The 18,670-nt window shown below is 46.0% G+C and overlaps 1 protein-coding gene across 1 annotated transcript in view; it reads left to right on the top strand.

Moving 5' to 3' along the window:
- GALNT14 (polypeptide N-acetylgalactosaminyltransferase 14) overlaps positions 1–18,670 on the top strand; it is a 244,637-nt gene that overhangs the window by 158,374 nt on the left and 67,593 nt on the right. The window lies entirely within an intron of this gene.

The raw sequence follows: 18,670 nt of genomic DNA, 5'->3' as shown, positions 1-18,670 counted from the left end.
TTGCCCCCTTTATGCCCATATCATACAGCAAAGAGACAGGACGGCTGCCCTCTCTTCTTTAGCCCATTATTTTTGTTGACCTTGCATGTATAGACGCTGACCTGCATAGCGTTTGGCCTATATTGCTGTCCACTTTGTCTTGTGCTATTTGTGAGGACTGGTGCAGTTAAGATTGTTAGCTGTGAAGTCCTCCTGGTTCAAGTTTTAACTCAGCCTCAAACCTTAGGCAAACCCCTAAACCACAACCCCATATCTGCCATTTGAATACCTGTCGACCTTAAAAGAGTGCTGTGAAAATGTGCCCATGGTGTGTGTTTGTTTTTTTTAGTGTGCAGTTGGATGGTTTAGCTGGCAAAATAATGTGCAGCTGGAAATATGTGATGGTGATGTAATTAGGCACGTAAGTTGCATGCATTTATTAAGCGTGTAAACGACAGGCAATGTCAGGAACAGCATGTGCACATATTATGTAAGGGAAGAATGTGCTCCGTTTCCGCAGCTAAAACAAACAAACTGGCCAAACCATGTTAAAACACTTTCTTATTTTGGGCCAGAACCTCCTCGTCTGTACCTTCAGCTTTGGGCAGCTAATACTTCACCGCAACCTTGCAAATACCATTCTTCATGCAAGATTGGATCCTCCACCCACCTCTGAACTGTGTTTTAAAATAGGGGTAAATATAGGGTTTTTAAAATTATTTGAAAACTCTTAGCCTTGCCCCCTCCAGTTGCTTCAGGGACAGATCCAATGTGAGGTGGATGGTCCCTGGGGTAGAACAGAGCAAATTAGCCCAATCCAGGGGTCCATTGCGGGGCCATACACAGCCCTAAGAAATGCTAAGTACTAAATATTAACATGTGCGCGTGCACACACACACATAACATGTGCAACTACACCAGTGTAAGAGCCACTTCCTCCTTCTAGTCTGGTCCATCACTGGGAGGGGGAGACCAGTTGTCAAGTCTTTGGGAATTCTATTCCTCCCCCAGTGGCAGCAAGAAGCAGAGAGAAGAAGGTATAGTCCTTTTTAATGAGTTTATTCATTCATAACAGCGAGAAACAAAAGAATGCATTGCTCCAACCGAGCTCCCTCCTTTATAGCAACAGCACTTCCCCTTACGGTGGCCCCTCATGGCCAATTGAATTTGAGTCCTTTGTTCCTGCACTCTTTAACGAGCGCCGAGTTCTGGGAGAAGGGGGTTCAGAAATACTCTCCAGAGACAATGTGTCAGCTGGCTGGTCTGCCTCCCCCTTCTCCTCCTGCAGTGTCAGGAATCTCCAACATTCCTCCGCCATCTCTCCCCCTTGAGTCCAACCCCTGACACCAATGCAGTTGACCTCTGACCTCACATGTGGTTGTTTCTTGCACTCCCCAGTAGTTCATGCTGTGGGTGCATGTGAAGAAGATCTTGTCACGCTAGGTGCTTCTGCGGCAAGGCAAGCTGATGAACCTAGCTTTATTGACTTTGTCCATTTTTATTTCACAATGATTTTCCTGCATGTGAGGAACAGTGCTTAGACTCATGTGGATTTCCAACTCTTTCAATATTTTTGAATGCCTGCTGGGGACTTCAATGGCACAACCTTCCTGTTCTTGAATGCTGATGCAGTTCTTTTTCAGAGAATGCTGTACTCAGTGATTCATTTTGATGTTGTTTAGCTCCCTTTCCCGCCTTTTTTTTCCATATTGGCAAGTCCTCTGCGAACAGATCGTGCAATTACCAAGCTCATTCATTATTCAAAACGATCCCACCACTTTCTGGAGCAATTAATTGCAGGGATGCAGATTGTTCACAAATGATTCATTTCAAATACTTCAAATATGAAAATTGCACACTCTTTCCCACTGGGCGATGTGGGAGGTGATGGTGGTAAGAGATATCCAGGATTTAAACTTATGTGAAATTATTTTCTGTGCCTTGACTCTATCTTTGCTTATCATCACTGACTGGAGTCTGGTAATATAAGGAACAGCCTGTGGAGAATTTTCAGATTTTCAGAGCTTGGGTCTAATTTTATTTTCCAAGGGAAGCTGTCATCCCCAGAAAAGCTTGAATATGCCCAGTTCAGTGGGTCAGAATTTTTTTTGGAAATGTTAACATGCTGCCACAATGGGATAAACCAGTTTTGCTGTCTGGCTCACCTGCCATTTTGTCACTGAGAGTAAACACTGTTTCAGAGTTGGTGGAAAGCCATGGGCAGATTATGGAGGGAATCATTGTCCCATCCATGAGAAATGTGTTTCTGCATGTTGTTTAACTTCTGACCAGCTCTATCATGTAAAAACAACTGTACCATTTTATCCCATTTTGTAGTTTTGTTTGTTTATTTAATGGATTTAAATGCTGCTATTCAAAACATACTGCTTTCCCTTGCATATATAAAAACTGGTTGGCAGCTGATGGGAGTTGTCATCCAAAACATCTGGTGGTCACCAGGTTGGGAATGCAGACCTAGACTTTAGGCTCTGTGTTCATCTTCCACATTGTTCTTGAGCAAGTCAACCAGTTATCGCCATCCCCTTGTTTCCTGCTCAGTTTCTAATAAGCAGAGAGTAATGCTTGTTAATATCACAGCAGTCGGGTGATGTTCAGTTCCATCATTTAGATGTAGCACTTGAAGACCCTAAAGAAATAGAGTTGTACTAATCAGATGAGCTTCATTTCTGCCAGCACATAGCATATCATCCAAGATGTTATGGATGCTATGGTTGGAGATTTGTAGGATCTAATTAAGCCAAGGATCTGCTGAGTCTGGGTGATGGTGGAGAACAAGATCAGGCAGAGTGCAGGACAAAATAGTCTATGAAGACGTAAGAAGCAGCTCAAGATGAGAATCTGAGCTGGGTTCAAAAATGAGTGAGTGAGAGAGAGCAAAGAGATTTGGAGCAATCCTTTTCATATACTCACAGGCAGTGTTTTTTTTCTAAAAAAAAAAAAAGTTTAGGGGTACTCTCATTTTTCTACTCATATTGAAATACTGTCCCTCAATCAGGCCAAACTTAGATGCCCCGGTTTAAAAGGCCATATCTTATTTAATTAGCCAAAGACCTGGGATACGAGGAATGTTTTTGCCTGGCATGTAAGGATATGTGAGCTTCCCTAGGGAGAGCATCCTCTGGTGATGATCACAGCGTCTGGGTTGTTTCATATGGGGAGATGCGGTCCTTGAAGTATTGCACTCCTGAACTGCTTAAGCCAGCACTTTGAATCGGGTCCAGAAACTAATTGGCAGCCAGTACAGTCGGGTCAGGATTGGCATTATATATTCAAACCATCTTGCCTCAATGAGCAAGCTGGCCGCTGAATTCTGCACCAGCTTAAGTTTCAAGACAGTCTTCAGAGGCAGCCCCAAGCATAACGTGTTGCGGTAATCTAATGATTAATGAACTTTATTTACTTAATTATGTTGATTTCCATGAGTCTTCTCTAAGTATAGCTAAGAACACTTTAAAATATTGTAGGTTTGTAACAAGTGTACAAATTGTTTTTTCTATAAAATTTGTATGTATAAATACCTTTTCCCTCCTTTTTCCCAGCTTGAAGATAGAAAGGGCATTTTTCTCCTCGTTGTTGGCTTTCAACCAATAAAGAGCATTTAGAAGTCAACGAAGTCTTAAAGGGGGGAAAGTGACAAGATAACGGGGAATTTGAAATATGTGCATCTCTAATGCAATCATAATTACATGTTCTCTTTCTATAGCAATGCAAATTTCTAAAGCGCTAGTCACAAATTTGAAGGGGTTCTTTGCAGAATTCATGTTACTTCATCTCTTGTCACGCAATATCAATTCCACTTGTTGCCAATGAGGCGCATAAAAATAGCACTGACCAAAACATTCCCCAGTTGCTCAGCTGCAAATGTCAAATTATTGCCTGAAGCAGGATGCTCTTCATGTTAGGGATAGCTGAAGCCAGAAGTGGGAACAGATGGATCTATCCTCCATTACCCCTAAGTGGTGAATGTTCCCTGGATTGTGATGGTCTTTTGGGTTGAGGCAGTAGGCCTGAAGGCTCCCTGAGTTCTTGGGCTCCAGGGTAACTGCCATCCCAGCAGCCAGCTGACTTCTTCAGCTCTGGACCTACAAGGGCTATAACAACTCAGGCCTCAACTATCTGAGAGACCGCCTCCTTCCCTACAGACCCTCCTGGATGTTCAGATCAGCAGAAGGTGCTCTTTTGGTGGTTCAGTCTCCCTTAGAAGTTCAGGGAGTATGTGGCCTGGCTGAGGGCAATCTCTGTGGCGACTGTAAGTTGTGGAATTCCATCCCCACAGAGGTGAGACTCACTTATTCACAATATATCTTTCAGTGAATGCTGAAGATGCACTTCTGGCCCTTGACACAGATTCCTGTGACTGTAGTATGTTATAACTTTTTTATTTTTAATTCTGCCTAGACACCTGCTGGTGAAGGGCAGTGATTACAAATTTGATGGTGGTGGTGGTGATGATGATGATAATGATGATGATATAAAAGATTCCAGGTCAAAACTGTCCCCAGCTCTGTGTGGCCTGTGGTTTGTACCTCAAGCTCTGGCTCCAGGAACTCATGTCTCTCACTATTTTATGAGGTTGGCTATGGCCTGGCACCCAAATCTTTGCTAGGCTTTAGCATGTTGAGACATGGGTTCTTTTTCTGAGGAACTACCTTTGAGGATGGCCTATAAGTGTTAACATCCCCTTCCAATGCACTATCAGACTCGGCAATTAAAATTTCCTGAAACGGTTTTGAATTGGATTCGAGATAGAGGATGGGTTTGAAATCTGGTGGTTTTAGATCAGGGGTGGGCAATCTTTTTTGTTTTCCTGTTGAGGCTGTATTCTCTCATCTGTAATCTGTTGGGGGGGGGGACACATGCCCCTAGTGGATGGAGCCAGAACCAATGGCGGGCAGAGCCAGATACAAAAAGCTAGAAAGAAGTCTGCCCTTTAGCAATGTCTACAATAGATACCTCAAATCAGAATTGCCAGATTTATGCAGTTTTACTCAGAAAGAATCCCACTGGGTTGGGTGGACTTACTAGTAATTAAATAAGTATGCCCAGTATTATTTTTAGCGCAACATACCAGTACAGCTATCTGAAAAGCAAGTGAAAATAATTTCTTTCTGGGTTTAGTGTGCTCTACACACACACACACACACACACACACACACACACAACGCAACACAACACAACACAACACAACACGGCAGAAGCCTACCATAGCTTGCAACTGGAGAAAAATTTGCCACCAAGCCATACTAACCAGGAAAAAGTTACAACTCCAAGAAAAACAAGAAGGAAATGAACAGAATGGAAGGAGGTTTTAATGGCATTGAAGAATGAAGCAGGTGGAGTCAAGTAAATAATTAGCCAAGGTGCCTGTGTTTCACTGCCACTCAGTCTCTATTAGGGCAAGCAAAAGGATGTCCATTAATAATAATAATAATAATAATAATAATAATAAATTTTATTTATATCCCGCCCTCCCCAGCCGAAGCCGGGCTCAGGGCGGCTAACAACAATCAGATAATCAAAAAATCAAATAATCACACAATCTAAAAATATTTCATTATAAAAATTAATTAAATCAAATTGATGGCAACCAATTAAGCAAAGTTCTGTGCAGGTTGCCAGAGGAGGGAGTCAGGCTGCGCCCTGATCAAAGGCCTGGCGGAACAACTCTGTCTTGCAGGCCCTGCGGAAAGATGTCAAGTCCCGCAGGGCCCTAGTCTCTTGTGACAGAGCATTCCACCAGATTGGAGCCGCAGCCGAGAAGGCCCTGGCTCTAGTTGAGGCCAGCCTAACCTCTCTGAGGCCTGGGACCTTGAGGATGTTATTATTTGCAGACCGTAGGTTTCTCTGTGGGGCATACCAGGAGAGGCGGTCCCGTAGGTACGAGGGTCCTAGGCCGTATAGGGCTTTAAAGGTTAAAACCAGCACCTTAAACCTGATCCTGTACTCCACCGGGAGCCAGTGCAGCTGGTATAGTACCGGATGAATGTGATCTCGCAGCGAAGACCCCATAAGGAGTCTCGCCGCGGCATTCTGCACCCGCTGGAGTTTCTGGGTCAGTCTCAAGGGCAGCCCCACGTAGAGCGAGTTACAATAATCCAGTCTGGAGGTGACCGTCGCATGGATCACAGTGGCTAGGTCAGGGCGAGAGAGATAAGGGGCCAACTGCTTAGCTTGGCGGAGATGAAAAAATGCCGCCTTTGTTATAGCTGTAATCTGCGCCTCCATAGAAAGGGAGGTATCGAAGATTACACCCAAACTCTTAACGGACGGTGCTGGCACTAATTGCACCCCCGCAAGAGATGGGAGTTGCCCCCTCAATCCCATATCGTCCCGACCCAGCCAGAGGACCTCTGTCTTCGAAGGATTTAACTTCAACCGGCTCCCACGTAACCATCCAGCCACAGCTTCCAGACATCTGGTCAGTGTGTCTGGGGCCGAGTCAGGATGGCCATCCATCAACAGATAGAGTTGGGTGTCATCAGCATACTGATGGCAACCCAGCCCAAAACTCCGGACAAGCTGGGCGAGGGGGCGCATAAAGATGTTAAAAAGCATCGGAGAGAGAATCGCACCCTGAGGCACTCCACACACCAAGGAGTGGCGCGATGACAATTCCCCCCCAAGCGCCACCCTCTGTCCCCGACCAGAGAGAAACGAGCGCAGCCATTGAAGGACTGTGCCCTGGATCCCCACGTCGGCAAGGCGGTGGTCCAGGAGTTCGTGATCGACCATGTCAAAGGCTGCTGACAGATCTAGAAGAATCAGCAGCCCCGACCCACCTCGATCCAGCTGCCTGCGGAGATCATCTGTTAGGGCGACCAGAGCCGTCTCGGTCCCATGACCAGCGCGGAAGCCGGACTGGAATGGATCCAAAGCAGATGTTTCATCCAGAAACCTACCAAGCTGTTCAGCAACCGCTCTCTCAATCACCTTACCCAGGAATGGAAGATTCGAGACCGGGCGGTAATTGGATAGATCTGAGGGATCTAATGATGTTTTCTTTAAGAGCGGACGCACCACTGCCTCCTTCAGTTCCCCTGGGAATGTCCCGGTGCCAAGGGACAAATTGATAATATCCCCCAGGGGGGCCCGCACCTCGTCTGGACACGCTCTAATCAGCCATGACGGGCACGGGTCAAGAGGACAGGTGGTGGGCTTTCCAGCTTGGAGGAATCTGTCCACATCGGCTGGAGATATCCGGTCAAAGTGGTCCAATACTGGACCCGAGGACAGTCGAGGGGCCTCCAGTTCCTTTATTGTGTCCAAATTGGCAGGGAGGTCATGGCGGAGCAACAGGACCTTTTCCGCAAAAAAGCTCACAAATGCCTCACAGCTGTGTGTCAGATTGTTATTTAAATTTGGCTGTCCTTCAAGGGACGTTAAAGACCGAATTATACTAAATAATTGCGCCGGGCGAGAGCTAGCGGATGCAATGGAGGCCGAGAAGTAAGACTTCTTAGCGGCCTTCACTGCCATCTCATAGGTTTTCATAAAAACCCTATAAGATGTTCTTGAGGCTCCGTCACGGGCACCCCGCCATACTCGCTCTAGCCGTCTGAGGTCCCGCTTCATTTTCCGAAGCTCCTCGGTAAACCAGGGAGCCCGGTTTCTGCGGGGTCGCAGAGGGCGCTTAGGTGCGATCTCATCGATGGCTGCCAGGAGCTGGGTATTCCAGCCCTCAACAAGCTCAGTCAATGAGTCGCCAGGGGGAGCAAGGTCCCGCAAGGCTTGACGGAATCTATCAGGGTCCATCAGCCTCTGCGGGCGAGCCCAAATCGGCTCGCCACCTAAGCAGGGTGGGGGTGGAAAGTCAATCCTGGCTTTCAGAGCGTAGTGATCAGACCATGGCACCTTCATCGAAGGAGACATGATCACATCTATACCGGCGCCAAAGATCAAATCCAGCGTGTGGCCTGCTTGATGTGTGGGGCCCGAAACAAACTGGGAGAGCCCTAGTGTCGCCATGGAAGACACCAGGTCCAGAGCCTGTGAGGAGGGAGTGGCATCAGCGTGGAAGTTGAAGTCTCCCAATACCAATAGGTTAGGGAACTCCAAGGCCCAGCCGGCCACTGCCTCCAGCAGGCCTGACAGGGTGGCTGATGGTGCGCTAGGTGGCCGGTACACCAGCCAGACAGCCAAGCTCTCCTCGGAGCCCCACACTAGGCCAACACATTCAATGCCGGGGATCGATGGCGAAGGTAGAGCCCTGAAAGAACAATCTTCCCGGATTAATACTGCCACCCCTCCCCCCCGGCCCACAGTCCGTGACTGGTGGAGGACGGAGAAACCCGGGGGCGCCATCTCTCGTAAGGTAACAGTTACCCCTTCGCGCACCCAGGTCTCCGTCACACAAGCCAGGTCGACCCCCTGCGAGGTGAAGAAATCTCGCAGGGTAGCGGTTTTGTTGCCTATAGACCTGGCATTGCACAGCACCAGTGAAGGAGGTGAGTACTCCTTGCTCACCCTACCCTCGTCTCTCGGGATGGGGCGCAGATTGGAAGGGGTACGAGCATATCCGTATCTCGATCCCCTTCGCCTATAACATCTGCCCCCACCGCCATACCTCCCTCGCCCCTCCACGGTAGCAATCCCAAGCCTCATACTAACCTCCATTTACCAAATAGAAAGCAAAACAACCTAAAACAATTATGCCCAAACAAAACCAATCCCCACCCCACTCAATGTTCAACCCCAAAAACAAAACAAGACGAAAGAAACAAAAATACATAGATAAAAACCACCATTCATGGTGGTACAACAAAGTAAACAATAAAAGCACCTTTAAAACACCTTAAAATATACATATAATATTATAAGAACAACAACCCCCATTTAAGGTGCTGCAAATTAAAAGCAATTAAAACATTTAAAACCATTTTGTCCATTGCTGCCGGTAGCTGCTCAGTCCTCTAAACTGTAATGGTAGTGCAGACCCCGCCCCCTAGGCCGGATGGAGTTGGCCGAAAAGGGAGCGGTCCTCCCAACACTCACGCGAGGAGCAGCAGTCGTGTCCCGGAGGCCTCTCTCAGGCCTCTTATGCTGTGGCGATGAGTGCAGGCCCCGCCCCCTAGGCCGGATGGAGTTGGCAGAAAAGGGAGCGGTCCTCCCAACACTCACGCGAGCAACAGCAGTCGTGTCCCGGAGGCCTCTCTCAGGCCTCTTATGCTGTGGCGATGAGTGCAGGCCCCGCCCCCTAGGCCGGATGGAGTTGGCCGAAAAGGGAGCGGTCCTCCCAACACTCACGCGAGGAGCAGCAGTCGTGTCCCGGAGGCCTCTCTCAGGCCTCTTATGCTGTGGCGATGAGTGCAGGCCCCGCCCCCTAGGCCGGATGGAGTTGGCAGAAAAGGGAGCGGTCTTCCCAGCACTCACAAAGCAGCAACAGCAGTCGTGTCCCGGAGGCCTCTCTCAGGCCTCTTATGCTGTGGCGATGAGTGTAGGCCCCGCCCCCTAGGCCGGATGGAGTTGGCAGAAAAGGGAGCGGTCTTCCCAGCACTCACAAAGCAGCAACAGCAGTCGTGTCCCGGAGGCCTCTCTCAGGCCTCTTATGCTGTGGCGATGAGTGTAGGCCCCGCCCCCTAGGCCGGATGGAGTTGGCAGAAAAGGGAGCGGTCTTCCCAGCACTCACAAAGCAGCAACAGCAGTCGTGTCCCGGAGGCCTCTCTCAGGCCTCTTATGCTGTGGCGATGAGTGTAGGCCCCGCCCCCTAGGCCGGATGGAGTTGGCAGAAAAGGGAGCGGTCTTCCCAGCACTCACAAAGCAGCAACAGCAGTCGTGTCCCGGAGGCCTCTCTCAGGCCTCTTATGCTGTGGCGATGAGTGCAGGCCCCGCCCCCTAGGCCGGATGGAGTTGGCAGAAAAGGGAGCGGTCTTCCCAGCACTCACAAAGCAGCAACAGCAACCCCTAATATTAACCTTAGATACTGCAGGACTGCACACTTTTCCATTAAGTGCTTACTGTCACCTGTAAGGATGTATCATCTCTGTTGGGAGCAGGTGGTGGAACACCACCTTAGAGCTGGTCTCCTGGTACTGGTACCACTGCTGCTTCCTGGGCAGAGGTGGGGCCAAGAGTGTGACAGCACAGGTACAGGTGCACCTACTACAGCTGCACAGCTGCCCCATCACCCACTCCTGATCATTATTAAAAGCCTCTTTATCTAAATGATCATTGTTATTTGGTTTCAGCCAAGATTGGCTCCTGAAGTGGCTTAGAGCAATTAAAATACATCCTAATGATTGCATCAAGGATAAAACAGCAAAATATATTCCGATTTGGCTTCAAAGCAGTCAATTGCAGATGCCATAAGTTAAAAACAACAAGGTGCGCAGGAAACCAAAACGAGTACTCATTCAGCGCTGGGAGCTGATCAACTGTTTTTAAAGTTTTCTCCCAAAAAGTTAGAGTTTCAAAAGCAATAGCAAGTGTTTCTTATATATTTCAAGTTCTAAACAGTACCAGGAAATTCAAAATCAGCAAAGATTCCATTTCTGAAGCAGTTTCTTTGCTTTTGTTTATTCTCTCCTTTCCTGACTCCCTGCCTTTAACTTTCCAAAATAAAGGCTGAACTCAGATGCAACTGCCTTCGGTGCATAGTTTTTGCTGAGTCTACATATGTAATAAATGGAAACCATTTTTCTAGTGAGCCATCCGCAACAAACTGCTTTCATGCCCCTTTAATGTGGGTTGAAATCTTGTCCACAGCTAAAAGTTCCCATGTTTTATCAAGCCAAGCAATAACCAGTGGCAGGTGCTCACCTTTCTATTTAGCCACTGCTTGCAAATGCACACACAGATGCGTCCTAGTTACACTTGTACAACTTGCACACCTAGAGTGGAGAGGCTCTCTAGACATGCAGAGGCTGTAAGAAAGCTTTCTCTGTTCCTTGCAGGAAGGAGCTTTGTATTTGGTGCTTTGTAGATTCAAGACACACATGGGAATTAAATGCTACTTTTAGAAAGCCTGCAGTGAAAATTAGGCATCTCCTCAGTCCCCCGTAGGAAAGCTTAGCCAAGAGTGAACTAGCAAATGAAAAAATGGCTATGTGCCCAGACCTCTCCATGGCTCATCCAGAGGAACTCAGAGGCTGTCCTTGAAAACATAATCTCCATGCAAACCAAGAGAGCTTTGCAGCTAATTGTCCTTCATAATTGGGAGCCATGAGATTGTTAATGAAAAAGCTCTCCCCGCATAAGAGCAGATCCCTGCAAAACCATAGCTATTCTTTTTGCACTACAGAAAAGCAGTGTCTCTTAGATCTCTATGATCCCTAATTCTCCATGCTAAACACATTATTATATTATTATTATTATTATTATTATTATTATTATTATTATTATTATTACAGTTTCTTTGCCGCCCTTCATCTGAGGATCCCAGGGCCGTTTATAATGTAAAAACATAAAAATACATAACATAGCAAGAAAAACAATACCCCCCAGTTTAAAAGGCCATAGATTGTTTAGTTAGCCAAAGACAAATTAAGCAAGAGGCATTCTGAAAGATGAAGAAAGACACAAAAATACATATCAAAAGAACAAACAAAAGCAACATCCCCTCACACTTTAAAGGGCCACAGATGGTTTAATTAGCCAAAGACCTGGCTAAATAAAAATGTTTTCACCTCGCACCTAAAGATATCTCCCTGGGGAGAGCATTCCACAAATGGGGAGCCATTGCAGAAAAGGCCCATTATTGTGCTGCCGCCCTCCAGACCTCTAGCAGAGGAGACACACCAAGAAGGGCCTCAGAGGGTCCAGACTGTTTCATATAGGGTCTGTTCTCCAGATCTGAACACATGGGGTGAACATATCAATTGCCACCCTGACTTAGAGTGTTGAATATTGGCTACTGTGATGGATAGCACTGGGTGCTTTTTAAAGAGATTCACGACACCACAAGCTGGACTGAGGTTAACCATATCCATGTGGGAAGCACTGCCAGCCACTCAGGGGAAGACACAGAAAGTAAGAAGAACCTCCCTGAGACCTCTGGTTATAGGGTGGTATATAAATTCAGTAAAAATTAAAGGAGCCCTGCTGGATCAGACAAAGACCCATCTTAGTCCTGCTCCCTGTGCTTACCATGACCAACCAGATGCTTATGAGAAGCTTGCAAACAGGAATTGAGGGCAACAGCACTTTCCCCACTAGTAATTTCCATTAATGGGTATTCAGAGGCAAACTGCCTCTGAAAGTGGAACATATCCATTGTGCCTTGTAGCTATTGATAACCATGTCCTCTACAAATTTGTCTAATTGTTTTTTAAAATCATCCAAGTTGGTGGACTCTGCTGTTCAGGAAAACAGTAGGGACTGCCCGATAAAATATTCCACCCATATGGTTCCACGGTGATGAACTCTCTCAGGAGAGGCTCACTAGTCTAATCACTTAGCTTTCAAATAAGAAGTATAGTCATGTTTATGAGTTTCAGAAGCCTTCCTTTAAATAGCCTCAGCTGTTAAACTTGTGTTTTAAGTGGCTCTAATGTGTTGATCTTGATAGTATGAGAAATGTGTTGTTTCCGGTTTGTATGGATAATTGTTTTATTAGAGTGATGCTTCGTTTTCTTGCTTTAACATCAAAACATGCTCAACGTTATATATAAAAACAACTCAAGTATCACAGCCTGCAATCCTAAATACAGTGTTATTCAGGTTACAGACGCTTCAGGTTACAGACTCCACTAACCCAGAAATAGTACCTCAGGTTAAGAACTTTGCTTCAGGATGAGAACAGAAATTGTGCAGCGGCGGCACAGCGGCAGCAGCAGAAGGCCCCATTAGCTAAAGTGGTGCTTCAGGTTAAGAACAGTTTCAGGTTAAGAATGGACCTCCGGAACGAATTAAGTTCTTAACCCGAGGTACCACTGTACAGTCATACCTCGGCTCCCCAACGCCTTGGGAGTTGAACGTTCTGGCTCCTGAACGATCAAAAGCCAGAAGTGATTGTTCCAGTTTTTGAACGTTCTTTTGGAAGCCAAACGTCCGACGGGGCTTCCGTGGCTTCCGATTGGCTGCAGGAGCTTCCTGCAGCCAACCAGATGCCATGCTTTGGAAGTCGAACATTTCAGAAGTCAAACGGACTTCCGAAATGGATTCTGTTCAACTTCTGAGGTACGACTGTATTCTGGATAAGGAGTGAGCCTGATTGAAGAAAGTGACATTTACCTCCGAGTAAGCATGGATAGTCACACAAAATGCTAAACCATGGTTTTACATTATGAGGATGAACTGCCACAAGTCCTGGGCTTATGTACTTCCTCCTCACCTCTCAAACGCAGGAGGAGATTGGAAGCGCCTGGCTTAGATTGTTGTTGTTGTTGTTTAGTCGTTTAGTTGTGTCTGACTCTTTGCGACCCCACGGACCAGAGCACGCTAGGCACTCCTGTCTTCCACTGCCTCCTGCAGTTTGGCCTTAGATTAATCACAGTTTAATTGGAACCCTCAACTGTAGTTCATCTTGACTATAATTAGTGGAAACAAGCCAACATTGTAAATCATGGTTTGAAGTTGGTATGTTTTCCCTAGCCATTGTTTAGACTAGCCAATTTCTCCAGGTTGAGACACCATGGCAAGCGGTGGTAGATCTGAAAGGGAAGGCTGTTTTGGAAAGGGAGAGGAGAGCAAGTGAGCCAAATGTGAAGGTGATTGTTACAGCTTGTCCTCATAAGGCTAAACCCATGGTTTAGCATGATGTGTGAACGCAGCTATAATAAATGCAGAAACATTTGAATCTATGCTCATAATGCACACCAGTCCTGATCCTACTTTTCTGGGAATGAGCCCCATTGAATTCAGTAGGACCTCTTTCCGTGTAGACATAGTTAAGCTTGCTCCATTAATTTAACTAATATTTTACAGAGCTCCATTCTTCATCTCAGTATATCACAGTCTACCCAGTGATGCACCCTAAAGCCCAATAAATAAATAAGCAGAAGAAACCACCTAAGACCCTCAACATTTAAACGCCTCACTCTCCTTTCCCTATAGTGAAATAAATGCCACGTTCAAACATCTTTTCATGGCCCAACATTTTTCTTCCCATTTTCTTATTGACTGGAATGTCTGCTTTCTTCCAAAACAGGGCCATCAATATTCTAGCTGCTTTTATCAAATGAATTATTAACGCCACTTTGTTTTCTGAGCCAAATTCTCCCAAGTATTTCCAAAGTACATCCATGGGATTTAAAGGTCCAACCACCCTGGGAATTTCTATTAATTTAGTAGGAATTAAAGGCAGAAGGCTTGAACATATCCACCCGATATGTATCACATTTGCTCTACTATGTGCATGTTGCCAGCTAGCTGAGGTGAACTATGCAGAGTTGGCAAAGTTTACAGATAAACTGCGTGAAAAGGACAATAGTGATTTCGAAAAAGAATGGGAACCTCTTACAACGTATTTGCAGAAACAACAAAAAACATGGTCTCTCTGGCAGGATTTAAATAAACATTTACAACTTTATTTACGGAGAACAAGAAATTTAACAATGTGACAACATATGCAAACAGCAGAATGTAACATTTGACATAATGAACCAGAAATGGAAGCTGAGGGAAGTCAATAGGGAGGGGGGAAATTGGAAAATGAAGGTTATTGATATTGGATATTTGTTATGAGAAAAAGAAAATTAATGAAAATTATTTAAAAAGAAGAAGAAGGGAACATTGCAGATGTGGGCGTGGCAGTGGAGCCAAATCCCATTCCAATCTTCATGCTGACCCTCCCAGTAAGTTGCGGTGACCCATGTTATTTGGAAGCCAGGAGAGCAGAGCTGTCCCTCAGGCACCACTGTAACCATACTTATCATTGCAAAACAGCAATTTCAGATGACTCGGCAGAGAGTGAGGCCTGCCTGCACTATAGACACAAAGGCAACCCCTTCCACTGGGGCATTAGCCTGGGTAATCTGATAGGAAACTTACACAAGAAATGATTTATAGAAGAGATTCACAGTGCCTGAAGCTAAGAATGCAGGCATCTTAGAGGCCAGATATCAACCCCCTTAATGTCATCCTCTGCTTAGGAGGTAGAGTGGGATACCAATAAATATTAATATTATTACCCCCCCCTCCAGCTACACATATGTTGATTGGTAAAAACCCAAGTATGAAATACAACATTTCACCTAAGAAAATTCCGTGGCATGAATCCACCCTAGCTCTGGCTGACTCTGCTTTCCCAGAGGAAGAGAACACTCTTGAATGCATAGGAATGGGTGGGGAGCTCTCCCTGACCCTGATTTGCTGAGGCACTGACATAAGCATTATAAGCTCGCCTTAATAAATGTTTCTGGCTCTTCTTAACTCCAGTGAGGCTCTTACCTCACTGCAGAAATGTTCTTGGAAAGCAGGGAACCTGTCTGCATTTCTCTCTCTAAATAATAAACAGCAGAGAACAGAAGGGACTGAGGCAGACCAGTGCCAGAGGCAGCTGCGAGGGAATGTGAGGTAATATACTACTTACAGATCACTTATGCTGGCAAACTTTGACCTTTGCCTCAGGGGAAAGGGATGAAACATGCCTTCATCTTACAGCACTCTCTAGCGCAGTCTCCAGACAAAAGGCCTTGTGAGAAAAATCATGTCTGAATACCCTAATACTGTGTTCAACAGGGGCAGCTCTCTCCATTTCCTTTTACAGCTGCCCTGGCAGCTCTGAGTAGGGGAGACAATTATCTACATGTGGAATCTCTAAAGGACAGTTTTGGATGTTCAGAGAAGCAGAAGGACGAGTGATTTAGGCATGTTCCGATTAGAGATTCTGGCAAGCTTTCTCCCTAGGCAGGCTCGAAAAGAATTCATGGCGTTTCTTAAAGCTTACGTCAAAGGAAAAGCAAACTTTTCAAACCTATAATTTCTTCTCTAGGTTGCTTTAAAATCTGAGCCGGAGAAGAATTGCCAGCTTCCCCTGCCCTCTCAGTTGAGTGAAGCCCACTGGGTGACCTTGAGCCAGTCACTATCTCTCAGCCTAACCTACCTCACAGGTTTGTTGTGGATTTAAAAAAAAAAAAAGGGAGAGGGGGGAGAAGTGTATAAATTTTATAATAGATAAATACTGAGAGAATTGATGGGCCTCAGGTTAAATAACCAAGGAGAGAAAGGCCATCTCTGCAAGAAATGGGTTCTGAACCAAAACCTCATCTTTTTGCCACTGTGACTACTTAGTTCTCTTGCCAATTCAGCACAATGAAACCCTGTTACGCATTGAATAGAGCTTGAATTAAAAATATGGGAGGTTTTACCATTTTTTCTGGGCTTTGGCTTGGTTTGGAAGATTGATCTTTGGTAATCCAAGATGAGTTGGGGAGCGCTTGCCCATCTCGGCTTTTGTTGTTGCTACTCATCAACAATGTGCAAGTAAAGATGTTCATCCTTTCCCCGTCACCACCCCTACCTCTCTTACGAAGATTGTGTCACAGACCTTTGCGCAATGTAGTCTTTTGCTTGCAGAAACATAGCATAATAAGACTTACAGTCCACAAAAGGCCCAGTGCTCCCTTGTAAAAGGTAAAGGGACCCCTGACCATTAGGTCCAGTCGTGGCCGACTCTGGGGTTGCGGCACTCATTTCGCTTTATTGACCGAGGGAGCCGGCGTACAGCTTCCGGGTTATGTGGCCAGCATGACTAAGCCGCTTCTGGCGAACCAGAGCAGCGCACAGAAACGCCATTTACCTTCCCGCCGGAGTGGTACCTATTTATCTACTTGCACTTTGATGTGCTTTTGAACTGCTAGGTTGGCAGGAGCAGGGACAGAGCAACGGGAGCTCACCCCGTTGTGGGGATTCGAACCGCTGACCTTCTGATCAGCAAGTCCTAGGCTCTGTGGTTTAACCTACAGCGCCACCCGTGCCCCTTTGTGCTCCCTTGTACTTACGGGCAATTTAGTAAGTTCTAGGAACAGCCTGGCACTGTTAAAAAAAATAAGTCATTAATAAGAGTGGAAGCTTCAAAAGACACATTGACTGGCAGTCATCCGACTAGGAAAAGCTGTTGTGTATGATACTGTAGGCAAAATGCCCAACTCCCCATTGGATTTCTGGCTGCAGGGCTGTACTGGGGGCTGGTGCCAAGCTGGGCAGCAAAGGGGGGGAGGGGGAGGCAGAGGCCTTGTGTGCCAACGTGGAGCCTGAAGGAAGGAACAAGGAAGCGGGCATTAGTCCAGTTAAAGACAGAACAAAAGAGGATCTGGAGTGTGTCTAACACCGCCAAATGGATCATTTCAGTGCTATTGTAATGGTTTTTATAACATTTTTTCATTGCATGAAAGTGCTCTGCAGTCTTTATTTTATGCATCGTCTCAATCCCACAATGCCCATTAGGCTGAGAGCAAGGCAGTTCTTTTCTTTGGCCACCCAGCGAGAGCCAGTTCAGAGATTTCTAAGAGCAGGGAGAAGAAGATACAGACAGATTCCCCTGCTTCTACAGCAGCCTTCCCCAACCTAGAACCCTCAAGATGTTTTGGGCGGCAGCTCCCATCAGTACCCCAGGCAGCAGATTAGTTTTGATTTTAATTGATTAAGCTTCTGCCCTTTCCAATGAATAAAGTAATATAATTTTTGTAAGCTATAAATCTATCACTTATTGTTAGGGACGCAAAGGGAGTCTTGAACATTTCATTTTCTCTGTGAACATTAACACACCGGGACCAAAAATAGCCTTGGATAAAGAAGCAAGGGTGCCTTTTACACCCATTGAAATTGGGCCCTTCCAATTAATCAACCAAGCGGATTGAACCCATTGAAGTTGGCACCCCTGTTTAGAAGCCTGCCTTGCTGAAAACAACTTTCCCACCTCTTTCAAGTTCCCTGGGAGTGAAAACGCACTTCATAGGAGCTGTGCTCAAATGACGTTGATTAAAAGAGTAAAAAAAGTAAACCAGGTGTTACTCTGAAACTGTATAATTAGTGCTTTGTGCTGACTTCTCCTTTCCTTTATTTCCACACTCCCCCCCCCCGCAACCCCATGGCCACATCATTTAGATCCCTCCCCCCACTCTTTCTAATCATCTCTCGGAATGAGGAAGCATGTAACCCGGCTCATGCTTTTACCTTTTTGATGTTCACATAAGAGAACTCTTGAATTTCAAAGAGCTGGTGGGTATTTGAGAAGGAAACGTGGAAGCTGCCTTGTAATCAACACTCATTTATAGTTATTCTTGAACGATTTCTCTCTCTCTCTCTCTCCCCTATGTAATTAGTCATTCTGGGATGCTGGAGTGTTTCATTTCTGCTGGCTTCCCCCCACTTCACTTGCTCTCCACTTGATTTCAGTATCTGTGACCTCTGACCCTTTGAGCATTTTAGGTTATTGTTGGCTTTCTCTCCCTCCCTCCCTTGGCCCACCCCAATCTTCCACAGGTTCTAATGTGTTGCCATGGAGATAAATTACTTTCATAAATAATCACAATCCAACATCCAAACTTGTTGGGTTTTTTTTAATACTAGGAGGTGTGAACGGGATAATGAAATACAGTCATACCTTGGAAGTTGAATGCCTTGTGAGTTGAATGTTTTGGCTCCCAAACACCGCAAACCCAGAAGTGAGTGTTCTGGTTTGCAGGCGTTCTTTGGAACCCAAATGTCCGACACCGGTTCCGTGGGTTCTAATTGGCTGCAGCAGGAAGCTGTGGCAGCCAATCGGAAGCCGCGTGTTGGTTTCTGAATGTTT

This window comes from Podarcis pityusensis (genome assembly GCF_964106645.2).
Source record: "Podarcis pityusensis genome assembly, chromosome: 3".
Taxonomy (NCBI): Eukaryota; Metazoa; Chordata; class Lepidosauria; order Squamata; family Lacertidae; genus Podarcis; species Podarcis pityusensis.
This window is presented reverse-complemented; position numbering and strand designations above follow the sequence as displayed.